The following is a 25,428-nucleotide window of genomic DNA, read 5'->3' as shown; positions in this document are numbered from 1 at the left end:
GTGTGTTGACCTGACGTGATTGACGTTTTGTACGAACGGCGCATGCGCCGTCCGTGTACATATCCCATACGCCGGGCGTACGTACGTTTGTGAATCGACGTAACTAGATAATTTGCATATTCTACGCCGAAAACAACTGAATCGCCACCTAGCGGCCAGCGTGAGAATGCACCCTAAGATACGACGGCGTAATAGAATTACGCCAGTCGGATCTTAGGCTAATGTCGGCGTATCTAGCTTTCTGAATACAGAAAGTAGATACGCCGTGTAAATTCAAAGCTGCGCCGGCGTATCTATGGATACGCCGGCGTAATTTGCTGAATCTAGCCCTATATTTTTTACGTTGTGCTATAAGACATACCGAATAAAAAAAATGCCAAATTTCTTCATCAATTTAGGCCAATATGTATTCTGGTACATAAGCCTATATTGATTGGTTTGTGCAAACGTTATAGCATCTACAAACTATGGTATTTATTCATTATTATTTTTTTAGTAGTAATAGCGATGATCAGCGACTTATAGTAGGACTGCGATATTGCGCTGGACGAATCAGACACTTTTTGGGGACCAGTGACCCTAATACAGTGATCAGTGGAAAAAATATACACTGTCACTGAACTAATGACACTGGCTGGGAAGGGGTTAACATCAGGGCCAATCAAAAGGTTAATTGTGTGCCTAGCCTGTGAGTCAGTGTAGTGGAGGAAGTGCTTTTACTAGTGGAAGGCATGGATTGGTGTCCCTCCTCTTTCAGGAGTGCAGGATCCATGCCTCCTGTACTGACAGAACAGCAATCTGATGTGGGCGATTGTCGCCCAACCAACCACCCACCCACCGACAAATGATGGAGGGGCGGACCGGCTCGCGTTCTGGGAGGATGTCATATGTTGTCGTCTCAGAACGGCCGCTCTGAGTTGCTAGGACACGGCACGACCCCGATATCTGTAAAGAGCCGTGGCACTTTAACCATGTAATCGGCTGTGTCCAAAAGCCGATCGCATGTAAATACCGGAGATGCCGGTAATTGTCTCACACTAACAGAGTGTGTGACGAGAAGGGCCGATCAGCGTCATCTCCTTGCAGGGGACATCCAGACATGTAATCAGGGCACTGATCATCAGTGCCCTGATTACAATACAGCGCCACCAGTGCCAATAATCAGTGCCAGCAATCTGTGCACACTAGTGCTAGCAATCAGTGTCCACAAGTGCCACCAATCAGTGCCCATTAGTGATGTCAGACAGTGCTGACTATCAGTGTCGCCTATCAGTGCTACCCATCATTGCTGCCCATCGGTTCCCACCAGTGCCACCTATTAGTGCTGCCTGTCAGTGCTCATCGGTGCCACCTATCATTGCCCATAAGTGCGGCATATTAGTGCCTCCTCATCAGTGCCACCTAATCAGTCCCCATAAGTGCCACCTCATCAGTGTCCATCAGTGTAACCTATCAGTGGCCATCAGTGGCCATCAGTGCCGCCTCATTAGCACACATCAGTGAAGGAGAAAAATTACTTATTTACAAAATTTACTGACAGAAACTAAGAAAAACGTCAAAGTAAAAAAAAAATAAAAAAAAAAACAGCAGTGATTAAATACCACTAAAAGAAAGCTTTATTTGTGTGAAGAAAATTATACAAATTTCACATGTAGTTATAATGTAGCATGACCGCGCAATTGTCATTCAAAGTGTGACAGCGCTTAAAGCTGAAAATTGGCCTGGGTACGAAGGGGGTGAAAGTGCTCTCTAGGCAAGTGGTTAATAACAGCGGGAGCGTTCCACTGGCGGCCCGCGCCCCCAGACCCGGAAGTGTCAAATCACGTACTAGGTACGTGATCTGGCACAGAGCGGCCGCCCTGCCACAGTATATGTACGGTGGGTGGTGCGCAGATGGTTAAGCTTTGACAATAAAACCTGGAAGCTGATTGGTTTCTATGCAGTGTTGCGCCAAAATTTGCACTCTCCAGTTTTAGTAAATCAACTAAAATACTGTTGTATTGTATTGTAATGCATGCTTTCATTTCCGGGCATGCATGGTCTTAGTCTTCAGATTTCTTACAATGAATACTGTACTGATTAAATGAAAATCATTAGTTCTGGTATCATACAAAAAAAAATTGTTTGTCCCTGCAGATAATTTTGCATCAACTGTTGTGATCGGCTCTCTAAAGCTGTGTGCTAATTATCATACGATTGCTTTAAAAGCAGTATTTTTTGTCCAATTTTCTCATTGTGTGTACTAGACATTCATTTTAAAGGGATATTCCATATTCCCCTCACCCACAGACCCCCCCAAAAACACTGGGCGAGGGTTGTGGAGAAGAGGCCCTTGTTCACATCAACATGGTGATAAGACGCTTTGCAAGGGGGGCAGGAAGTCCCCAATATTGAGGGTATGTGGCCTGATATGGTTCAGGGAGGGGGGAGTGCACGCTCATCCCCGACCTTCTGCTCAGCCAGACTGTGTAATCAGATAAGGGTCTGGAATAGATTTTGTGGGTGACCCCATCCATACAATTCCACATTTTATGTAAACAATCCATATTTTCATAACTTAGTGAACTGACCAGAAATCCAGGTAAATCTGACCTTTTCTAGAGAACTGTACTTCTGTTAAAATAAATGTAGATTTGTCTGATATGTGGAAAATCACTATATTTAAGAATCCAGTCCATCTACATTTATGAAATGCATAATTACTAGCGGAAAGGGTCAATCAACATACATTTTTCCTAAATGATTAGACTGTGCTGAGACTTGCAGTTCTTTTATGGTGCACCGGTTTTCAGAAATCACCCAAGCTTGAACTTCTAGCACTGAGACATGCCAACTATGGACTTTGCCCACAAGGACTTTACCTGCACAGGTACTCTGGGGCAGCCATTCTTAGGTTTACATAGGGAAAGGACATTCTGCCATGTTATGTTTATCATGTCATACTTTTAGTAAAAGTTATTAACTGCAATGAGACTGGTCTGAAGTTATTTAAGGGGGTGTACATGGGTTCCTGGCACACATACAAGGGCCTGCATCTACAATAGTCTGTGACATCACACAAAAGGCTCTGGTCACATTTCAGCAGCAAATGTGCAACTAGTCACTGGCGTGGTGACAGATCCTCCAGTAGCAAGGGGGTCCAGTGTTATGGCTCTCTTCCTAGCTGTCTGTCTCTGTTGGTCCCTGGGAGAGATCTAGCGTAACGGAAAGTCACAGCCTGGTCACTTGATTGGAACACGAAGGGTAAAGTGACAACACATGAGGTCAGCGCTATGTGCTCAGCGGGACCCCATTATGCCACTGGGAGGGAGGTGGCAGAGTATGCTGATTGGTGGAGTGGGCATAGGCTCTGCATGTCCCTCCTAATGCAACACATACACCTGTACAAGTGTATAGTATACGGGACAACTTCCTCGGAAGGGATTCCACATAACACTGCCCACAAGTGGCTCGTCTTAGGCCCCGTACTCACGACCAAACATGTCTGCTGAAACTGGTCCGCGGACCAGTTTCAGCGGACATGTTCGTTCGTGTGTAGGCAGTAACAGACAGGATTCCAGCAAACAATCGTCGGCCAGACCGTTTTCCAACGAACAACTGTTTCCTGGTCTTGCTTTAAAACAGTCTGCTGGAATCGTGTCCGTCAGACATGTTCGGTCGTCTGTACACAAAAGCAGCGTACAAAAACCCCGCGCATGCTCAGTCCAAATGAGGAGACGGGAGCGCTCGTTCAGGTAAAACTCGCGTTTGTTTGGGATATGGCACATTCGTCATTAGAAACCTTTTATTCTAGCAAGAGAACAATGTCTTAAAAAGGCGCACTAAACCACATTTTCTTGCCTCGTTTTATTAATTCTTCTCTTGCTAGAATAACCCCGTTCTCTTGCTGATGCAATTTCAATAGAGTTGTCCCATACTGAAATGTCACATTTCTTGCTTGTGATGTAATCCTTTAATAATGTTTTCTATGCCAGACGTGTGTTTTGGTTGGTGGTCCTCCCTAATTTATAGTAGTCATTTTTGTAAAGGAATGTGCATCTTTTTTTGTTTTTTGTTGTTTCTAGTTATGTCACCATTTTTTTTTTTTTTTTTAACATGTTTTTTTCTTTTTTTTTTTTTTTTTTTTTTTTTTGTGTTTCATTTGAGAATATTAAACCATGTTGGCACACCAAATGTCCCCCCCCCCCCCAAGGAGTGTGTCCTTTGTAAATGACCCATTGTATATTTATTAAAGGTTTGCTGCCTAATAATCCCCACAGTATAACAAACAATAGACATGTTTTCAAATGAAAGCAAAAAGCCTTTTATTCAGGCAAATGTCATCACAAAAAATAAACAGAACGGCAGCACTAGAATAGATAGCAAACTATATGCAAACTTGCATTTCCAACATGGTGAAGGATAAACTTCCAAGCCTCAGGAGCCAAACCCAAAAATAGGAAGCAGCAGCACAGAAACAAAGGAACCCAAACTGTGGTAGTCCAAACAAGATGTCCTTTATGTGGAAGGAAATGGAAGGCAGAGAATCAACGTTTCCTCCTCTTTCCAGCCATCCCTCCAGGCAGCCTTCCAGCGGATCTAACACGGGGTCTTGCAGGTGGGGTCGATGTGGCAGCAGGAGGATGGTGTTCCGCAAGCCGGGCCGGGTCACATAGCCCAGTGTCTGGGGTCAGCAGGCCCTTCTGCATCCACCAAAGGACCTGGTTCATCAGGGCCTTTGCCAGTCTTCTCTGGTCCTCCTCCCCTTCATTCAAATCGTGGGCCAATGAGGCACTGAAGGCCTCTGTGGGGTTGAGGGGGGCCCTCATGATGGCGCTTGCCTCCTGTATCATGCGGAGGCTTGCCTCCTCCACAGGCCTCAACTGCCTCCTTCGGCCTGATGGCCTCACCTGGGGGGGAGAAGACTGGCTGGTGGTGGTTCTCCTGGCCGGGGGGACCTGCTGCAGGCCACTGGGCCCAGCCTCCTCCTGGCTGCCACTGACCCCGGCCTCCTCCTGGCTGCCACTGACCCCGGCCTCCTCCTGGCTGCCACTGACCCCGGCCTCCTCCTGGCTGACAGACACCTGAGGATCTGCCACCTCCTGGCTGATCTCTTCTTCCTGTGTGGAAAAAAAAGGACATTTTTTACAATTTCGCTAAATAAAACCACACTCATTTTCATGTTTTTCGTTTACTATTTTCTGTTCATTATTACTTGAATACACTCTACTTCTGACCCCTGCAGTTGTCATCCCTGACACCTATTTGTCTGTACACCTTTTTTTTGGCTTTTTCCCAGCTTGGCTTTGCTTTTACAATATCAAATCATTAATCCACCAAGAATTATTTACGCCAGAAATATAGAGGAAACTACTATACCTCCTCATCGAAGGGTGGCAGATCTGCATCTCTGTCAGCCAGGCCCTCTTCCTCCGACTCTGCAGGGCTGTGGTCATCTGGGTAAGGTCCGCTGGAAGGTAGCATGGAGGAAAGGTTGGAAGAAAGACTCGACATCGTTTTCCTGCCTTCCATTTCGTCCCGCAAAAAAGCCATCTGTTTATAATACCACAGTTTGGGTTCCTTTGCTTGTGTTGCTGCTGCTCCCGATTTTTTGCTTTTATTAGCTTTGTATGCTCTCCTGTATGTGCTTCTGAGGTTGGCAAGTTTATCCTTCACCATGTTGGCAGTGCATCCTGGCACCCATGTTTGCATATAGTTTGCTAGCTCTTCTAGTGCTGCCGCTCGTACATATTTATTGCAATATAATGCGTGTTTTGAATTCCACAGGATGGGCGTGTCCTGATATTTTTGAAGTAAGGCCTCTATAGCTTCCTTGGTTTGTAGTTGGTCCATTTCACTTTTTGAAAAATGATATTTCTTTTGGAGTCTAGATTCGCAAAACATAAACCAAAGAAAAATAAATATTCAAAAGGATCAGCGTTGACCTTGATATAATATGTGTCTTGAAATTTATTACCTATATCTAATTACAAACACAGTCTCTCTTGTTTAAACAATGATTGGCAGCTCGGCCGCATTGGTTGTACCAAACATTGATTTGCTAGATGCAGAGCCATTGTTAACATTGCAGTAAATATTTTTTATATAGAAAAATAAACAATGATTACAAATGACAGTATTCATCTAGGCACTCTTTCATGTGTAAATCTCATGCCCCTGACAATGGATGACATAAAAGACACTTCCTAATGACCTCTGTACAACCAACACTTGAACAATACTTTGCCTGATCTGAATACACCATTCAAAAACTTGTCAATGAGGTACAGCATTGTTCACATCTCTATTTTGTGAGGTGTCCAAAAGCATTTGGATACCAAAATAACATTGTGGTACCCCATAGACAGAATAGCTTAAAAAGGGTGCAACCAACAGCCCAAACCCCCATCCCATGTGTCTACATTTTCAAGGCCTCTGCTGATCACATTTTTAATTTCCTTACCTTCCTGTCTCTCGCTCCTCGTTTCTCACGCTCGCCTAATTACCGCGTAAGATGCGTAATCACCGCGTGCACCTTTTAAACACTCCGCGTATTTATTAAACCCCGCCCTCGTCACCTTTGCGAGGCCCCTAATCAATGAGTTTAGGAAATATGGCGTTAACTGTGTATGTTCTGGATGCGCTCGAAGATTCTCCGCGTAACCGACGTAAACACGTTGTTTGCATTCTCTACACTCCGCGTATGTATTAAACGCCGCCCTCTTCTCCGCCCATGGCGTAAGAATTCATCTTTTCCACGCCCATAATCTCTGTGGGAAAGGAAAGATGGCGATGTCACACGAGCGGGCACGATGCTCTCATGCCACAAGTGAAGGGACAGAGGCAGGGACGTCCCGATCAAGGCCAAGAAGATACAAAGCCACTAATATGCGGTTCCAGGAAATGGTGGAGTTAGTTTACATCATGCGAAAGAAGGACTATGATGGTGAATTAGGCCCATACAAGACCCCTAACCGCCGAAAGGCACATATTATGGACAAGGTGGCGAGGAGAATGCAGAGGATGTTTGGGATCACCAGGTCCAAGGAACAGCTGAGGAAACGCTGGTCAGACTTAAAATTGAGGGAGCCACATCAGATGAAGAAAATACTTAAAATTCTGCGTAAAAGTAAGTAAATATATATTGGGGTTGGGGGGGGGTGGGTGATTGTCTGCAATAATGTGTTGCCATGTATATTTCACCATCTGCCTCCTTGGCCTGCTTATAATTTTAAAGACATGTTGTCATTTTTTTTTTATGACATAAATACCTACATATTTACAAATAGTGTTCTTAGTAAACCACGTAACATCACATAGTTTCTCAGAAAGGCTCGGTTATTCCAGGAACAACACACCTGGACATGGCTCACTGGCCAAAAACTTTGTTTGTAAACATTGTGTAAAAGCTAGTTCAAAAAAATAAAATTAGGAGAATGGGAAAGGCAAACAGGATTCATTCTAAAAACAGTGGTAATAAAGCAGATGTTTTCACATCTGCAATGCAGAGCACCTGTGTCTCCCCAAACCAAAAATGGGTTTTGGTAGGGTCTCCCAGAAATACTGTTTAGGGGGGACATCCATGTGTGTCACTTTGCTAAAAAGGGGCAGGATCAGAGCTTCCCATAGAAGTAATTGCAAAATGTAGGTTTGGTGAAAGATAAAAGTAACTAAATGAAAGCATCTTCTAAGCAATGTGTGCGATTTATGCTCTCCAATATCTGTGTGCTGATGAGTCTACATTTTTTTTTGTTTATTTCAGGGGAAAGAAGTCGCCAGCATTTGGAGGAGGCAGAGAGGGCCAGACAAGGCCAAAATCTGCCATCTCAACATGTGGAGGAGGAGGAGGATGTGGAAGGAGAAGAGGATGTGGAAGGAGAAGAGGATGTGGAAGGAGAAGAGGATGTGGAAGGAGAAGAGGATGTGGAAGGAGAGGAGGAAGGAAGAAAGGAGGAAGGAAGAGAGGAGGAAGAAGTAATTTTGGACTTAGAATTTATAGCAGATGAAGGGCAAGTGGCGGAAGAACAATTTGGCGAATTGAAAGAAGGTGGATTGATGGATGAAGGAGGAGTCGAAGATGATGGGGAAGTGGTGGAAGAAGGAGGAGTGATAGAAGATGATGGGGAGGTGGTGGAAGAAGGAGGAGTGATAGAAGATGTCGAAGAGGTGGAAAGGAGAAGCCCATCAGGTCAGTGTCACCCTAGCTTGATTAAAAAAAACATATGTAGATAGGCCTCATCGAAAAATAATTTTGTAAATGACCATTTTTTTTTTTTTTTAGGGGAGGAGGATGGTGTGCCAATATTTTCACGTGCAAGTGCTGCTATAATTATTCAGCAGGTAATGGAGTGCAGCACTGAAATGCACAATATGCGTGAAAGGATGGTTGTCATGGAAGAGAATTTAACAAATGTCCTTTTGGAATGCTGCACGGAAATGGACAATATGCGGCAAAGAATGATGGTCATCGAATCTAATTTTAAAAATATTATTGACATGATGGGCCGTGTCAAAGACTGAAACACCCCCCGCCCATCCCCCGCCCCCACAAACATTTTTACTGTTTTAATAATGAATACGCCAAAATTTGAAGATACACACACAGGGCCTGATTTACTAAGCTATGTGCGCTGCGCTGGTTCATGCATTAATTAGTACTCCGGGTGGAGGCTTAATTGGGCGCATGAACCAGCGTAGCAGCCGGCGCATTGAAACTAATATGTAAAGCCGCGCCGAACTCCCTATAGAAGTCTATGGGAGAAATCAAAAGTGTTCATTTTAAAGGCTAATCTGCAAGTTTTGTCCTAAAAAGTGTTTGGGGACCTCAGTCCTGCCCCAGGGAACATGTATCAATGCTTTTTTTATTTTTTAAAACGGACGTTTTTTCGGGAGCAGTGAAATTAATAATTCTTAAAGTGAAACAATAAAAGTGAAATATTCCTTTAAATTTCGTACCTAGGGGGGGTGTAATGTCAGCATGTGAAATAGCGCATTTTTCCCGCACTTAGAACTCCCCCTGCACAAAGTGACATTCAGAAGGAAAAAAGTCATTTAAAAATTCACACGCGGCTATAATGAATTGTCGGCTCTGACAATTCTAAAGGGATTCATTCATAAAACAAACAAAAAAATGTGTAGGGGTTCCCCCAAATTAAATTACCAGGCCCTTCAGGTCTGGAATGGATATTAAGGGGAACCCCGCCGTAAAAACCAAAAAAAAAAAAGACGTGCGGTTCCCGGCAAATATCCATTCCAGACCCTTCAGGTCTGGTGTGGATTTTAAGGGGAACTCCACCCCAAATTGAAAAAAAAAATGGCGTGGAGTCCCCCTAAAAATCCACACCAGACCCTTATCCGAGCACGTTGACCTGGCCGGCCGCAGAAAAGAGGGGGGGACAGAGTGCGGCCCCCCCTCTCTCCTGAACCGCACCAGGCCACATGCCCTCAACATGGGGAGGATGTCCCCATGTTGATGGGGACAAGGGTCTCATCCCCACAACCCTTGCCCGGTGGTTGTGGGGGTATGCGGGCGGGAGGTTTATCAGAATCTGGAAGACCCCTTTAACAAAGGGGACCCCCAGATCCTGACCCCCCCCTGTGTGAAATGGTAATGGGGTACATTGTACCTCTACCATTTCACCCCCAAAAAAATGTCAAAGTGTTAAAAATGACAGTAGCCGGTTTTTGACAAATCTTTTAATAAAATCTTCTTTTCTTCTTTCCTTCGGGTTTCTTCCGCTGCTTCTTTCTTCTCGTCAACATCTTGCCCGACGTCTTCTTCTATCTTCTCCGTCCGTCCTTCAGCCTTCTGGTCCCGCATCTTGCCCGTTGTCTTGTCCTGTCTTCTTCTCCGTCCGCCTCCTCGTCCGCATCTTGGGTCTTCTGCGGTGTTCTTCTCGTCCCCGGACCCAGCGTTTGAATTTGATTTGGCCGCCGTTTTCCCGCTCCTGGGACCCGCCCCCCTCTGACGCCACAAGTAAACTCCTTAGAAGGTCATGTGCGTCAGAGGGGGGCGGGGTCGCAGAGCGTCACACAGCGGGGGAATTCAATTTCAATCGCGCCGCCCGGAGAAGAAGTTCCCGCCGTGTCACACTCATGTGACCCCGCCCCCCTCTGACGCCACAAGTAAACTCCTTAGAAGGTCATGTGCGTCAGAGGGGGGCGGGGTCGCAGAGCGTCACACAGCGGGGGAATTCAATTTCAATCGCGCCGCCCGGAGAAGAAGTTCCCGCCGTGTCACACTCATGTGACCCCGCCCCCCTCTGACGCCACAAGTAAACTCCTTAGAAGGTCATGTGCGTCAGAGGGGGGCGGGGTCGCAGAGCGTCACACAGCGGGGGAATTCAATTTCAATCGCGCCGCCCGGAGAAGAAGTTCCCGCCGTGTCACACTCATGTGACCCCGCCCCCCTCTGACGCACATGACCTTCTAAGGAGTTTACTTGTGGCGTCAGAGGGGGGCGGGTCCCAGGAGCGGGAAAACGGCGGCCAAATCAAATTCAAACGCTGGGTCCGGGGACGAGAAGAACACCGCAGAAGACCCAAGATGCGGACGAGGAGGCGGACGGAGAAGAAGACAGGACAAGACAACGGGCAAGATGCGGGACCAGAAGGCTGAAGGACGGACGGAGAAGATAGAAGAACACGTCGGGCAAGATGTGGACGAGAAGAAAGAAGCAGCGGAAGAAACCCGAAGGAAAGAAGAAAAGAAGATTTTATTAAAAGATTTGTCAAAAACCGGCTACTGTCATTTTTAACACTTTGACATATTTTTTGGGGTGAAATGGTAGAGGTACAATGTACCCCATTACCATTTCACATAGGGGGGGGGCCAGGATCTGGGGGTCCCCTTTGTTAAAGGGGTCTTCCAGATTCTGATAAGCCCCCCGCCCGCATACCCCCACAACCACCGGGCAAGGGTTGTGGTGATGAGACCCTTGTCCCCATCAACATGGGGACATCCTCCCCATGTTGAGGGCATGTGGCCTGGTGCGATCCAGGAGAGGGGGGGGGCCGCACTCTGTCCCCCCCTCTTTTCTGCGGCCGGCCAGGTCAACGTGCTCGGATAAGGGTCTGGTGTGGATTTTTAGGGGGACTACACGCCATTTTTTTTTCAATTTGGGGTGGAGTTCCCCTTAAAATCCACACCAGACCTGAAGGGTCTGGTATGGATATTTGGGGGGACCCCACGCCATTTTTTGGGTTTTTTTTTTACGGCGGGGTTCCCCTTAATATCCATTCCAGACCTGAAGGGCCTGGTAATTTAATTTGGAGGGACCCCCTTTTTTTTTTTTTTTTTTAATGAGCAATGACTCTATTCTTTATAGCCATGAGTACTTTAACCACTTGCCCACCGGGTTAATTCTGGCACTTCTCTCCTTCATGTGAAAATCACATTTTTTTGGCTAGAAAATTAATCAGAACCCCCAAACATTATATATTTTTTTTTAGCAGACATCCTAGGGAATAAAATGGCAGTCATTGCAATACTTTTTGTCACACCGTATTTGCGCAGCGGTCTTACAAGCGCACTTTTTTTTGGATAAAAATCACTTTTTTGAATTAAAAAATAAGACAACAATACATTTTGCCCAATTTTTTTATATATTGTGAAAGATAATGTTACGCCGAGTAAAATGATACCCAACATGTCACGCTTAAAAATTGCGCCCGCTCGTGGCATGGCATCAAACTTTTACCCTTTAAAAATCTCGATAGGCGACGTTTAAAAAATTCTACAGGTTGCATTTTTTGAGTTGCAGAGTAGGTCTAGGGCTAGAATTATTGCTCTCACTCTAACGATCGCGGCGATACCTCACTTGTGTGGTTTGAATACCGTTTTCATATGCGGGCGCTACTCGCGTATGCGTTTGCTTCTGTGCGCGAGCTCGTCGGGACGGGGCGCTTTAAAAAATTTTTTGGGGGTTTTCTTATTTATTTTTATTTAGTTTTATAATGTTTTACACTGAAATAAAAAAAAAAAAATGATCAGTTTTCTTCCTATTACAAGGAATGTAAACATCCCTTGTAATAGGACTAGTGTGTGACAGGTCCTCTTTATGGAGAGAGGCGGGGTCAATAAGGCTGGAAAGCATGGTATTGACAAAAAAAATAAAAGTTCTCATGCTTTCAGCTGCAATCATGTTCGTTCACCACAGTGGTGTAGTGTATAGCACTTTGACCTAGCAGCAAAAGAGTCGTTGGTTCGAATCCCGCCCGTAACAGCATCTGCATGGAGTTTGCATGTTCTCCCTGTGCCTGCGTGGGTTTCCTCCCACAATATAAAAACACGCTGTAAATCGGTTCCGGTCTAAATAAGCCCTAATATGCAGTAGTATATTTAGGTTTGGTTCTGCCCTAGGCCTGACTACATATCTGCACCTCCTAATAGAAAAATGACCCACCCCTTCCTGTCAAGGTCACACCCTGTTTTTGTATAACCCCGCCCAGTAATTTTCAGGGGACCCACACACTAGTTCTGGGGGGGCACTGGATTCCCTTAACCACTTCCATACCAGGCACTTACGCACCTTCCCGCCAAGCCAATTTTCAGCTTTCAACACTGTCGCACTTTGAATGGCAATTGCGCGGTCATACAACACTGTACCCAAACAAAATTGGCGTCCTTTTTTCCCCACAAATAGAGCTTTCTTTTGTTGTTATTTGATCACCTCTGCGTTTTTTTTTTGCGCAACAACTAAAAAAAGACTGCAAATTTTGAAACAAAAAAAAGTTTTTATTTTTTTAGGTTAATTTTTTTGTAAATAAGTTTTTCTCTTTCAATTACGGGCACTGATATGGCGGCACTGATGGGCACCGATGAGATGGCACTGATGGACATCGATGAGGTAGTACTGACGGCACAGATGAGGTGGCATTGATTGGCGGCGCTGCTATGCGGCACTGATGGGCACTCATAGGCGGCACTGATGGGCACTCATGGGCGGCACAGATGGGCGGCACTTATGGGTGGCACTGATGGATACTTATGGGTGGCACAGGTGGGCACTGATAGGTGGGCACTGTGCATGGATGGGCACTGTGGGGTGGCACTGATGGACACTGTGGGGTGGCACTGATTTTCCGAGTCAGTGCCCATTTGTGGGCACTGATTGGCATCTTTTTTCTTATTTTTTATTGCTTTTTGTTTTTTTGTTCTATATTTTTTTTGTTTTTGCACACCCTGGCATCCCTGGTGGTCCAGTGTGGTGATCCGAGGGGGGGCTGCGCTGATAAACAATCAGCGCGAACGCCCCCTGTCAGGAGAGCCGCCGATCGGCTCTCCTATACTCGCGTCTGTCAGACGCGAGTGAGGAAGAGCCATCGATGGCTCTTCCTGTTTACATCGTGATCAGCCGTGATTGGACACGGCTGATCACGTGGTAAAGAGTCTCCGTCTCCGTGAGAGACTCTTTACCGAGATCGGAGATGCAGGGTGTCAGACTGACACCCCGCATCACCGATCGCCGCACTGCGTGCCCCCACAGGCGCGTGCGGCATGAAATCCTGCAGGACGTCCTGTCAGGATTGTGTAACCACTTCCCGGACGTAAATCGGCCATAGGCTGGGCGGGAAGTGGTTAATTTGCATAGTTTTTCTCTCACTTCCTGTTTGGCTATGGGGCAGGAAGTGAAGGCAAATCTCCCCAATTGGACACAGATAATACAAAATAAACTGACAGGGCCTATAACCCTCCCTCACTCTATCCAAAATTAAAGAAAATAAAACTTGTTGATTATAGTTCTTGTCAGGGGCGGACTGACCATTGAGTCACTCGGGCACTGCCCAAGGGCCCCATGCCACTAGGGGGCCCCATCCGGGTTGCCAGGCTCAGTAAAACCAGGGACAGTATGTAAAAATCTGTGTTTTTTTTAGATCTGTCCCTGATATGTCCGAAAATGACATGCTTTTAATGTGAATATCCCAAGATTTTAGCTGCCCGCCTCTGCACTACCTCCTGGCGTGGTGGTCATCTGTAAGCCAGAGGGGCCCCATAATCTTCTATTGCCCAGGGGCCACATGAGTTGTCAGTTCGCCCCTGGTTCTAGTTTAAGCACAAATTTCATAGAGTTTTATTGAGAGCCCCAAAAAATATAACCATGCCAATAGGCCAGGATAGAGCGTTGCTAATATGTAGGAATGTGTGCGTTAGAGCACCCCACCCAATGTTAACTAAAAAATTATTAATTTGCAAATAAGTATTATCTGCTCATTTTTTGGGGATGTCTGCACCCCTGATAGTGACAACATTTGTGAGGTGTCTTCACCCTTTCTAATTCATTCACTTCCTGTCACATAGCCAAACAGGAAGTGAGGGTAAAACCTTACTAATATCTTTTCTTGGGGACACAGAGATCAATCTAAATAGTTTCCCATTATGTAAATTGCACTCTAGCATTTTGCTGTGTACACCCCAAATTATTAGGGATCTTGGACTTTGGGGTCCATTGACTAAAGGCAAATCCACTTTGCACTACAAGTGCAAAGCAAGGAAGAAAGAAAACAAAACAACTTTGCTTCTACAGGATTGGATGTTAAAACCATCAGTGCTTCCTCTCTGATTTTCAGCAACTATGCTTGTACTGCAGAGTGGCTTTGCCTTTACTAAACCCCAAACTAAATAATCATTTGGGGCAGGGATCCTCAAACTACGGCCCTCCAGCTGTTTTAGAACTACACATCCCATGAGGCCTTGTAATGCACTGACATTCACAGACATGACTAGGCATGATGGGAATTGTAGTTCCTGAACAACTGGAGGGCCGTAGTTTGAAGACCCATGATTTGGGGTGTACACAGCAGTGCTGGAGTGCAATTTGCTTAATGGGGACACTAGTTAGATTGACCTGTGTCCCCAAGAAATGACACTGGTAGGGTTTTAACCTCACTTCCTGTTCAGCTGTGTGACAGGAAGTGAAGCCAATTTTAAGAAAAGGGACACAAAGCTCAACACAAAAATAAAAAAACACAAAGCAGGGGTTCTAACACTCACTTGGCTTCCCTCAAACACCCACAATTTGAATAGGATTGCCTTGCGCTAGATTTAAGCACAGTGCTGTAAATCAGCACGTCAAGCCTGTCCACCAATAGCAAACCCCCCCCACAGGCCATGTTTGCAGGTTTTCCTTCATCTTGCACATGTGCTTTAAAATACAGTCTGGACAGCAATTCTTGATAAGAGAAATCCACAAAACATGTCCTGTCGGGGGTACTTGAGGGCTGAGGACCACTGCAGAAAAAATAAAATACTTACCAGTTTTTGTCTTTAAAGTCATGGGGAATAAACATGGCAAACATTTCATGATTACACACCAGGAAAGAAGCTTAGACACACATAATTTGTTAGGCCCAAACCGATTTCAGCTGCAGCTGTCAACATATGTAGCATGAAAAAGTAACAAAAGACAAACTTAACAATTTTAAAGTAATTTTTATTGGTCAACAAAACAAGGAAAGCGAAAAAAGACAAACAAACAAACACAAACAAAAATACATTTCAAAATTCTAAACAACCATAGCTTCACACATTTTTCATAAAATAAGGCCACATAGACAAATACATCAAAGTGAACATCATTTAAAAATAAACCAAAACCATTGGCAATATAAAACAAAACCCATGCAACAAACCACATTTGTGTTTAGCAACAGCATTTCTGCCAGCCTGCCCCTTCTGAGGGCAGCTGAGGACTGATCGATCCAAGCTTTTTATAACAGTGCTAGTAATGAAGCAATTGAAATCACATGAACAAATTGCAGTCTCTAGTTTGGGTGAGCTTGTAATTGGGCACACCTGCAATTAACCCAAACCACGCTCTATGAGCATCCAAGGAGTGTTTTTCACCTTTTAAAAAGAAAGGATAATTTTTTTCTAAGTGTTTGAGCATGCTCAGTTCATCACACATGTAGGAACCAAGCTGCAATGGAATGAGAGCTTTTTTTTTTTTTTGTTTCCCCTGATCTGATGCTTTCCAGCCTGAAGGGGAGGTGTTAAAGACAGAAGTAAACACGCACATTTAATAATCTATTTGTGGGAAAAAAAAGGTTGCCAATTTTGTTTGGGAGCCACGTCGCACGACGCACGACTGCGCAATTGTCAGTTAAAGCGACGCCGTGCTGAATCCCAAAAACTTGCCCGGTCATTGACCAGAAATATGGTCCGGGCTCAAGTGGTTAAAAATTAACAAAACACAAAAGTGAGCCCAATTTTTGGGGATAATGTGAAAGATGATGTTACACTGAGTAAATAGATACCTTACATGTCACGCTTTACTATTGGAAACACTCCTGCAATGGGGCCAAAATGAATTCCGTGAATATCCCCATAGGCGACCTTTTATTTTTTTTTCCAGGTTACCAGTTTATAGTTACAAAGAAGGTCTAGTGGTAAAAGTATTGCTCTCGCTCTAAGGCACGCGTCAATACCTCACATGTGTGGTTTGAACGATGTTTATATATGTGGGCGGGACTTGCGTAAGTCCCGCCCACATATGTAAAAATTATTTTTACTTTTTGCTATAATAAATATCCCCAAAAATATATATTGTAAAAACTAAAAAAACCCTCAGTTTAGGCCGATACGTATTCTACATCTTTTTGGTTCCAAAAAATCGCAAATAGCGTTTAGTGTTTGGTTTTTGCAAAAGTTATAGCGTCTACAAAATATTTTGTTTTTTTGTTTTAACTAGTTATTGAAGCGATCAGCGATTTTTATCGGTACTGCGACATTATGGCGGACACATCGAACACTTTTTTGGAACCATTGGCATTTTTCTAGCGATCAGTGCTGTAAAAAATGCATTGCTTACTCAAAAAATGCCACTGGCAGGGAAGGGGTTAACACTAGGTGCGAGGGAGGGGTTAAATATGTTCCCTGGGTGTGTTCTAACTGTAGGGGGGGGTGGGACTGACATGTGTAAATGACAGATCGCTGTTCATGAAGGGGAACTCCAGACCCCCCCAAAAAAAAATAAGGTGGGTTCCCTCCAGGTGCATACCAGGCTCTTAGGCTTGGTCTGGAACATAAGGGGTTAAACCCGCGCAAAAAAAAATAGCGTGGGGTCCCCCCCAAGATCCAAACCAAGCCATTATCCCAGGCACGCAGTCTGGTCAGACAGGAATGGGGGTGGGGACGAGCGAGCGCCCCCCTCCCTCCTGAGCCATACCAGACCACATGCCCTCAACATGGGGGAGTGTGTGCTGTGGGGGAGGGGGGCACTGCCCCCCCACCCCAAAGCACTCTTGTCCCCATGTCGATAGGGACAAGAGCCTCTTCCCGACAACCCTGGCCGTTGGTTGTCGGGGTATGCGGGCGGAGGGCTTATCAGAATCTGAGAGACCCCTTTAATAAAGGGGTCCCCAGATTCCGGCCCCCCACCCTATGTGAATGAGTATGGGGGTACATTGTACCCCTACCCATTCACCTGGGGAAAAAAATGGAAAAAAATAATACACCACACATGAATAAATTAATTTATTAGTCAGCCGGGGGTCTTCTGCCGGGGCCCCCCACCACCACCCCATTAGGCCCCGGGCTTCGCCATCTTCTGCCGGAACCCCCTTCACCAGTGAGGCTCCTGCCTTTGGGGGAGGGTCCCGGGCTACTACGATGGTTTCTGCGGGGGGGTGCACTGGCACCCCACCCCCGTCTTCAGCGACGTAATTCACCGGGACCCCCTTCACCAGGGAGGCTCCTGCCTTTGGGGGAGGGTCCCGGGCTTCCACGACGGTTTCTGCGGGGGGGGGTGCACTGGCACCCCTCCCCCGTCTTCAGCGACGTAATTCACCGGAACCCCCTTCACCAGGGAGGCTTTGGGGGAGGGTCCCGGGCTTCCACGATGGTTTCTGCGGGGGGGGGGGTGCACTGGCACCCCACCCCCGTCTTCAGCGACGTAATTCACCGGGACCCCCTTCACCAGGGAGGCTCCTGCCTTTGGGGGAGGGTCCCGGGCTTCCACGACGGTTTCTGCGGGGGGGGGTGCACTGGCACCCCACCCCCGTCTTCAGCGACGTAATTCACCGGGACCCCCTTCACCAGGGAGGCTCCTGCCTTTGGGGGAGGGTCCCGGGCTTCCACGACGGTTTCTGCGGGGGGGGGGGTGCACTGGCACCCCTCCCCCGTCTTCAGCGACGTAATTCACCGGAACCCCCTTCACCAGGGAGGCTTTGGGGGAGGGTCCCGGGCTTCCACGACGGTTTCTGCGGGGGGGGGGTGCACTGGCACCCCACCCCCGTCTTCAGCGATGTAATTCACCGGGACCCCCTTCACCAGGGAGGCTCCTGCCTTTGGGGGAGGGTCCCGGGCTTCCACGACGGTTTCTGCGGGGGGGGGGTGCACTGGCACCCCACCCCCGTCTTCAGCGACGTAATTCACCGGGACCCCCTTCACCAGGGAGGCTCCTGCCTTTGGGGGAGGGTCCCGGGCTTCCACGACGGTTTCTGCGGGGGGGGGTGCACTGGCACCCCACCCCCGTCTTCAGCGACGTAATTCACCGGGACCCCCTTCACCAGGGAGGCTCCTGCCTTTGGGGGAGGGTCCCGGGCTTGTACGGTGTCTTCCGCCGGAGGGCGCCACTCTCCGGGCTTCTGCGATGCCTTCCGCTTCTGCCTGTCTCCTCCGCGGAGCACAGGGCTTGTCTCCGCTGTCTTCTCCCTTCTCTTCCATTCGATGTTGACACGACGAGGTCCGGCGCTGGAATGCCGTCTGAGCAGTGGGCATGGACTTATATAGGGCAATGCCACCATGTGACCTCAACCCATGTGACATCACATTCCCATCATGCCCAGGGAATGTGATGTCACATGGGTTGAGGTCACATGGTGGCATTGCCCTATATAAGTCCATGCCCGCCGCTGACACGGCATGTCAGCGCGGAACCTCGTCGTGTCAACATCCAATGGAAGAGAAGGGAGAGGACAGCGCAGACAAGCCCTGTGCTCCCGGAGGAGACAGGCAGAAGAAGGAAGAGAGAAGAAAGAAGACGGAAGAAAGCCCTGGCTCCGCGGGGGAGCCAGGCAGAAGAGGGAGCAGAGAAAAGACCGGGGAGTTGGCGCACCCCCGGCAGAAGACCAGGAAGACCGGAACCCTGGCGGAAGGCACCGGAAAGACCGGGGGATAGGCGCCATCCCCCGGCAGAAGACCCCGAAGTCCGGATGCCCCTCCCTAATGAAAAAGAGCTTAAATGGGGTGGGGGCATCCGGCGGAAGGCTCCGGAGAGGACCGAGGGATGGCGCCCTCCCCCGGCAGAAATCACCGAAGCCCAGGGTCCCGGCAGAAGATCGGGAGAGAAGAAACCCCCCCTTCTAAGAGAGCTAAAGAAGAAAGGGGGGGCTCCGGAGCAGATTAATAAAATATTTTATTGTGTGGTGTTTTATTTTACTTTACATTTCCCCCATGTGAATGGGTAGAGGTACGATGTACCCCATACTCATTCACATAGGGTGGGGGGCCGGCATCTGGGGGCCCCCTTATTAAAGGGAGCTCGCAGATTCCGATTAGCCCCGCCCGCATACCCCGACAACCAATGGCAAGGGTTGTCGGGAAGAGGCTCTTGTCCCTATCGACATGGGGGCAAGAGTGCTGTGGGGTGGGGGGCAGTGCCCCCCTCCCCCACAGCACACACTCCCCCATGTTGAGGGCATGCGGTCTGGTACGGCTCAGGAGGGGGGGGGGGCGCTCGCTCGTCCCCGCCCCCATTCCTGTCCGGGCCAGACTGCATGCTTGGGATGAGGGCTTGGTTTGGATCTGGGGGGGACCCCCGCGCCGAATCGGCGCGGGTTTAACCCCTCACGTTCCGGACCAAGCCTAAGAGCCTAATGTAGCCCTGGAGGGGGACCCGCGCCGATTTCAAGTTTGAAATTTGGCGCCGAGTTCCCCTTCAGGGCTGAAAACAGCTCGGAGATTCCCGTGCGCCGCGTCACGCAGCGCATTCACGGGTACGCCGCTTGGTATTTACCAAGATTTTCACGGCGTACTGACAAGGCGCACGGGAATCCCTGACTTTTCTCTCTGCGCATGCCCAGTATGCAAATGAACCTCCCGAGGTTCAGGCGCACTGTGCAAGCGTACGGGGATCTGTTTTCAAAAAACACTTTCCCTTTCAATTCGGCCCGCCAAACACTTCAAAACACATGTCACTTCACTTCCCCTGCATCCCCCCACCTCCCCCCCTAATAAACTCCCGCCCAAACCCCCGCAATTTACAGTTTAATGTGCCGTGCGCCAGGTCTGTACTGGTGCACAATGCACCCTCTCCTGGGCGCACGGAGCACATTAGTAACTAGGGAAATACACTGCACTAGCAGCGTATTTCTTTAGTAAATGGCAAAACGGCTGCTACTCCTGCTTTTACTCCATGAGTCATGGAGTAAAGGCTTGGTAAATCAGCCCCACAGTGTGCCAACATGTGCTATCTGCCATCACAGAATATCTAGTGTCTGTGCTTTGTGGGTCCAACCCCCTCCTCCATCCTCAAGTAGTTGAGAGGAAGGGTTTGCTCCCACAGAACACAGACATTGATCACCCATGATGTCAGATAGCACATGTGGCCATTTGTCTGTTGAACCAATGACATTTGGCGAGTTTGCACTGAATGTGTGTATCTTCAAATTTTGGCGTGTTCCAGTGTGAAAGCACACCATGACTGACTGCTGTTGTGAGTTTTTATATTTTTATAATTGTATTTTGTTACTTTTTGACCATGTTGAACATTTTTGGATACTATAAAGTTTAGACCATAAAGAATAAACACCTAAAAAAAATTAAAAAGATATATATATAGAATTATAAATCTCTCTAATCACTGAATTTAGTGAAGTCGAGATTTGACTCCTAAATCTCAACAACAAATTTTCTTATTGAAAAACACACCAAAAAAAAAAAAAATTGTTAACAAAATATTGGTTTTTGTGCATAAAAAATATGCAGAAAATAAAAAATACTAAGGCGGTAAACACCCCACCAAAAATATTCTATATATATATATATATGTAAACAATAAATCTAACTATATTTGATAAAGAAAAATGTGAACTTGTTAAAAAATGTATAATCTGCATAATATTTTTGGTTGAATTACCTGAAAAAAAAAAAAAAATTTAAAAAAATTTTGTAGACTCCTAAGTACAAAAGCAGGGAGTAATGAAAAAAATATAAAATAATTTTTGGGGTCATGAACAAGCAAAAATTAAAAAACTTGACCTCAAAATTGACAAATGGAGTTGCTTCTTATTTCTAGACTCAATACCCTGTTTGTAGATGAGTGAATACTGTGCTAAATGTGGTTATTTACTAAAAGTGGAGAAATCAATTATGCATTAAAATTGAAGAAGTTAGTTAGAGAACCAGGAAGACAGATAAAAAGAGAAAAAGCATTAATGACAAACAACTGTATAAAGTCCAATGGTCTAATTATTTATTATTTGAGAGAATATTCCTTTCTTTGGGGGCCGAATTAGAAAGAAATATGATCTGGCATAGCAATGGCCCCCCGACCCATGAAGTACTCAACATATTTGTCGCGTACCTCACGAGCTGATTGGGGGGCCAAGCCAGCGCGACCAGTGTCCATCCCGGGAAGGGGATCTGAGGGTAGTCTTGCCTCAGAACCGATGTCGGGTAGGTACGTTTGGGAGTGCCTGCGTAAAAAGTTGTGCAAAATGCAGCAGGCAAATACAACGGTGTCCAATTTATATTCCGCCAGATGTATCGATGTCCTGAACAGGCGGAACCGGTTGGTGAGTATCCCAAAGGCATTCTCGACTACCCTCCGAGCCCTGGCCAACCGAAAATTAAACACACTCCTCTCTGAGGTGAGGGTCCTCTGGGGAAAAGGCCGCATGAGGTGAGGACCAAGCCCGAAAGCCTCGTCCGCTAGGAACACAAACGGAAGTCCTTCCACATTATCTTCATCTGGTGGCAATGCCAGACCACCAGCTTGGAGACGATCATAGAAATCAGTCCGTGCGAACACTCCCCCATCAGACATCCGGCCATTCTTCCCCACGTCCACATATATAAACTCATACTGTGCCGACACCACCGCCATCAACACAATACTATGATAACCCTTGTAATTATAATAGTAGGACCCCGAGTGGGGTGGGGGCACAATGCGGACGTGTTTCCCATCTATTGCTCCACCGCAGTTCGGAAAATCCCACCGCTGGGCAAATTGGGAAGCCACAGACTGCCATTCCTGTGGTGTGGAGGGTAGCTGTGGGGACAAACAAAAAAAGAGATTTAGTACTTTGGAATAAAAACATCCTACAAGCATCCTTGTGACACTTCAAAGTATTAAAATTGCATTTGAAAAATGTGCATGGAGAATTTGGGAAATGAAATATATAGGGCCACTTCATTAAGAGACTCCACAGCCCTCTGATGGGGACAATAAAAGTTTGAAGGGGGGGGGGGGGGGACACAAAAACCAAAAAGTCCTGTTTTAAAAAATGGCAAGGTGGGTTTGTCCCTAGGATAGCATGCTGGACAGGTTAATATTGGGTAAGGGACAAATATGCAGGTAGGCCAAGAAAAAAAAATGTAAAGCTGATATCAACATGCATAGGGAGAAAAGGGAACGTTAGTTAAACACACAGCATATCTGGGAAATTAAAAATAAAGTTAGTTAGCAACATTATTACAGCCAGGAAACTTACCTTAATATACTCCTCATGCATAACTTTGATGATGGCAGCACACGTGTCCGGTATGATGACCCCAAGCGCCTGCGGAGAGATGCCTGTTGAGAACTTGAGGTCCTGCAGGCTCCTCCCAGTCGCCAGGTACCGCAACGTGGCAATAAGCCTCTGCTCGGCCGTGATGGCTTGGCGCATCACAGTGTCCTGCCTCGTGATATAGGGGGACAGAAGTTCCAGCAGACTGTTGAATACGGGGTCCGTCATGCGGAGAAAATTCCTAAAGTCATTAGGATTATTCTCCTGGAGTTCCCTAAGCAGAGGCATATGTGAGAACTGGTCACGCTGGCGCAACCAATTCTTGGTCCAGAAACGCCTCCGCCCCCTGTTTCTGGCCAAAGTACTGGAAAAATGAACATATCCAGCAGCCATCCCATAAACAGCACCAACTCGCGAAAATTGACGCTGCTGCTCCATCATGGCTTCAAACCGGCCGGCTGGTCAGTCAAGAACACACTCAAACAGAAAGCACTCGCAAATCCAGCACTACCTGCGACAAACGCGTGACAAACAGATACGAGCGCACAGGATGCAACTGCTAAAGCAGAAACAACCTGCTAGCCTATAGCCGAATGACAACTACGTTACCGCAAGCACACGCACTGAACCCGTGAATACACGCTGTCAAAGCCTGGAGACCGAGAAGCGCGAATCAGCTCTAACCAAACCTTCACTAACACGAGCAAACCCGTAACTAGCAAAAGAGGAACAGAGGGCGGCGCCATTAAGTTTGGTCTTCCCCTTTATAGTGACGTCGTACGTAGTTTACGTGCACGCGTTCCGGTACGACGGTAATTTGGTCCGCTGGTGTGTACAAGCCAGCGGAACCAAACAAAAATCAGCCTTGTACGCCGGAAACTGTCGGGCAGACAGTTTCCAGCGCACAGATCCGGTCGTGAGTACAAGGCCTTAGAGTGGGAGGACTGCATTAATGTTTTATTCTTCACATGACCACAGCCCTTGTCGGGTCGTGGCAATGATGAGTATGCCCTCAGTGTAAGGTGTAAACCATTTGTTATAACACATGATCCTTCAGGTCGCCTGGCATAGTCCGGAAGAACCCACCCTGGGGCGGGCCTCCTGTGTGACGCTTACACTTGGCACCCAACGAGTTAATGGGGAACACATGGGGGATAGGTCACCTGTCCATCACAAGACACACCATATCCTTTCAGACAGATTCGACGAATAATTTTTATGGTGCAGCAGACAGCACCATAGTTTTGAGTTTTGTTTTCTGATTAAATGTTCTGGTTTACCTCCTGAGTTTATACCAGCATCAGGGGCATCTGTTTGCCCTTTCCCAATATGCATGTCCTAACAAGTGTGCATTGAAACTGAAAGAAAGGCCACTTACTATAATCCCTCCTTGGGTAAGATGGTGACCAATTCATACATACACCACCCATCCTTTGACAGCTACGCACATATGGAAACACAGATGTATATGATAAGGTAAATAATAATCACTAAGCTACATCAATCTAGTGCTCTGTTGCTTTTGTTTTCTGCATGAAGCAGAATTAGGATAAAACACAGACTCTTTAATTTATTAACTGTTTATGTTTCATTCATGAGTAGTGTGCATACAGAATGCAAGTATGACACCATATTAAAAAAAAAAAAACTTCAAAAGAGCTATTCATGCTTTAAAAGTCTTAGGATTTGAACCTGCCTTGTCAAAGCAGGCTTCTTCCATCAACAAGACATGCTAATTACTGTAACCGCACCTTGAAATATTTTCTATAAATAGTGTCACATTTTCCCCAGAAAGGATCTCTTGATACCACAATGAAAGTGAAGTAATCCTGAGCGGGAGATATTCCATATTTACATGCCTTGACAGATGAACGGATAACTCCTCCTCCTTCTGCCTGGGAGGTATTGGAAAATCAAGCGATTTCCAGTGCCCACTCATGCTTAGCCAAGAGGAAAGATTGAGAGTGAGAGAAGCTGACATTTTTCACTACTTGCCTTCTTTTGTCTGGTCTTGGAAAACACAGAACATTGTCGTGACAACAACTATTGCAAATGGAATATTCAGGAAAGGGTTTGTGGTAAGTGTTGCCTATATACTGTATATAGTGTATGTATATGTGGCTTTAGTGCCATAGCAAGCTACAGAATAAAAGTAACACAAATTAGATATGACCATGATCAGAATGACACATTTCAGAAATTCAGCTATGGCTGTACTAAGTGACAACATAATTAATAAAAAATACTAGTAATATTTCAATAATGAGTGGACCCCAATGCCGCGTACACATGATCGGAATTTCCAACAACAAATGTTCGATGTGAGCTTTTGGTTGGATATTCCAACCGTGTGTATGCTCCATCGGACATTTGCTGTCAGAATTTCTGACTACAAATGTTTGAGAGCTGATTCTCAATTTTTCCGACAACAAAAGTTCTTGTTGGAAATTCCGATCCTCTGTATGCAATTCCGATGCACAAAAATCCTACGCATGCTTGGAATCAATTTGACGCATGATCGGATTTATTAAAATACATTTTTCTCGGCTCGTCGTAGTGTTGTACGTGACCATGTTCTTGACGCTCGGAATTTCCAATTACATTTGTGTGATCGTGTGTAATCAACACAAGTTTGAGCCAACATTCCATTTGAAAAAAATCCACGGTTTTGTTGTCAGAATGTCTGATCATGTGTACGCGGCATAACTGTTGGAATTACTTGCTGGCTATGTACATTTGTCCTACATGCCAGCAGCAATGTCTCCTCACTGGAGTA

This window comes from Rana temporaria, chromosome 2, assembly GCF_905171775.1.
Source record: "Rana temporaria chromosome 2, aRanTem1.1, whole genome shotgun sequence".
NCBI lineage: Eukaryota > Metazoa > Chordata > Amphibia > Anura > Ranidae > Rana > Rana temporaria.
Note: the sequence above shows the minus strand (reverse complement) of the source record.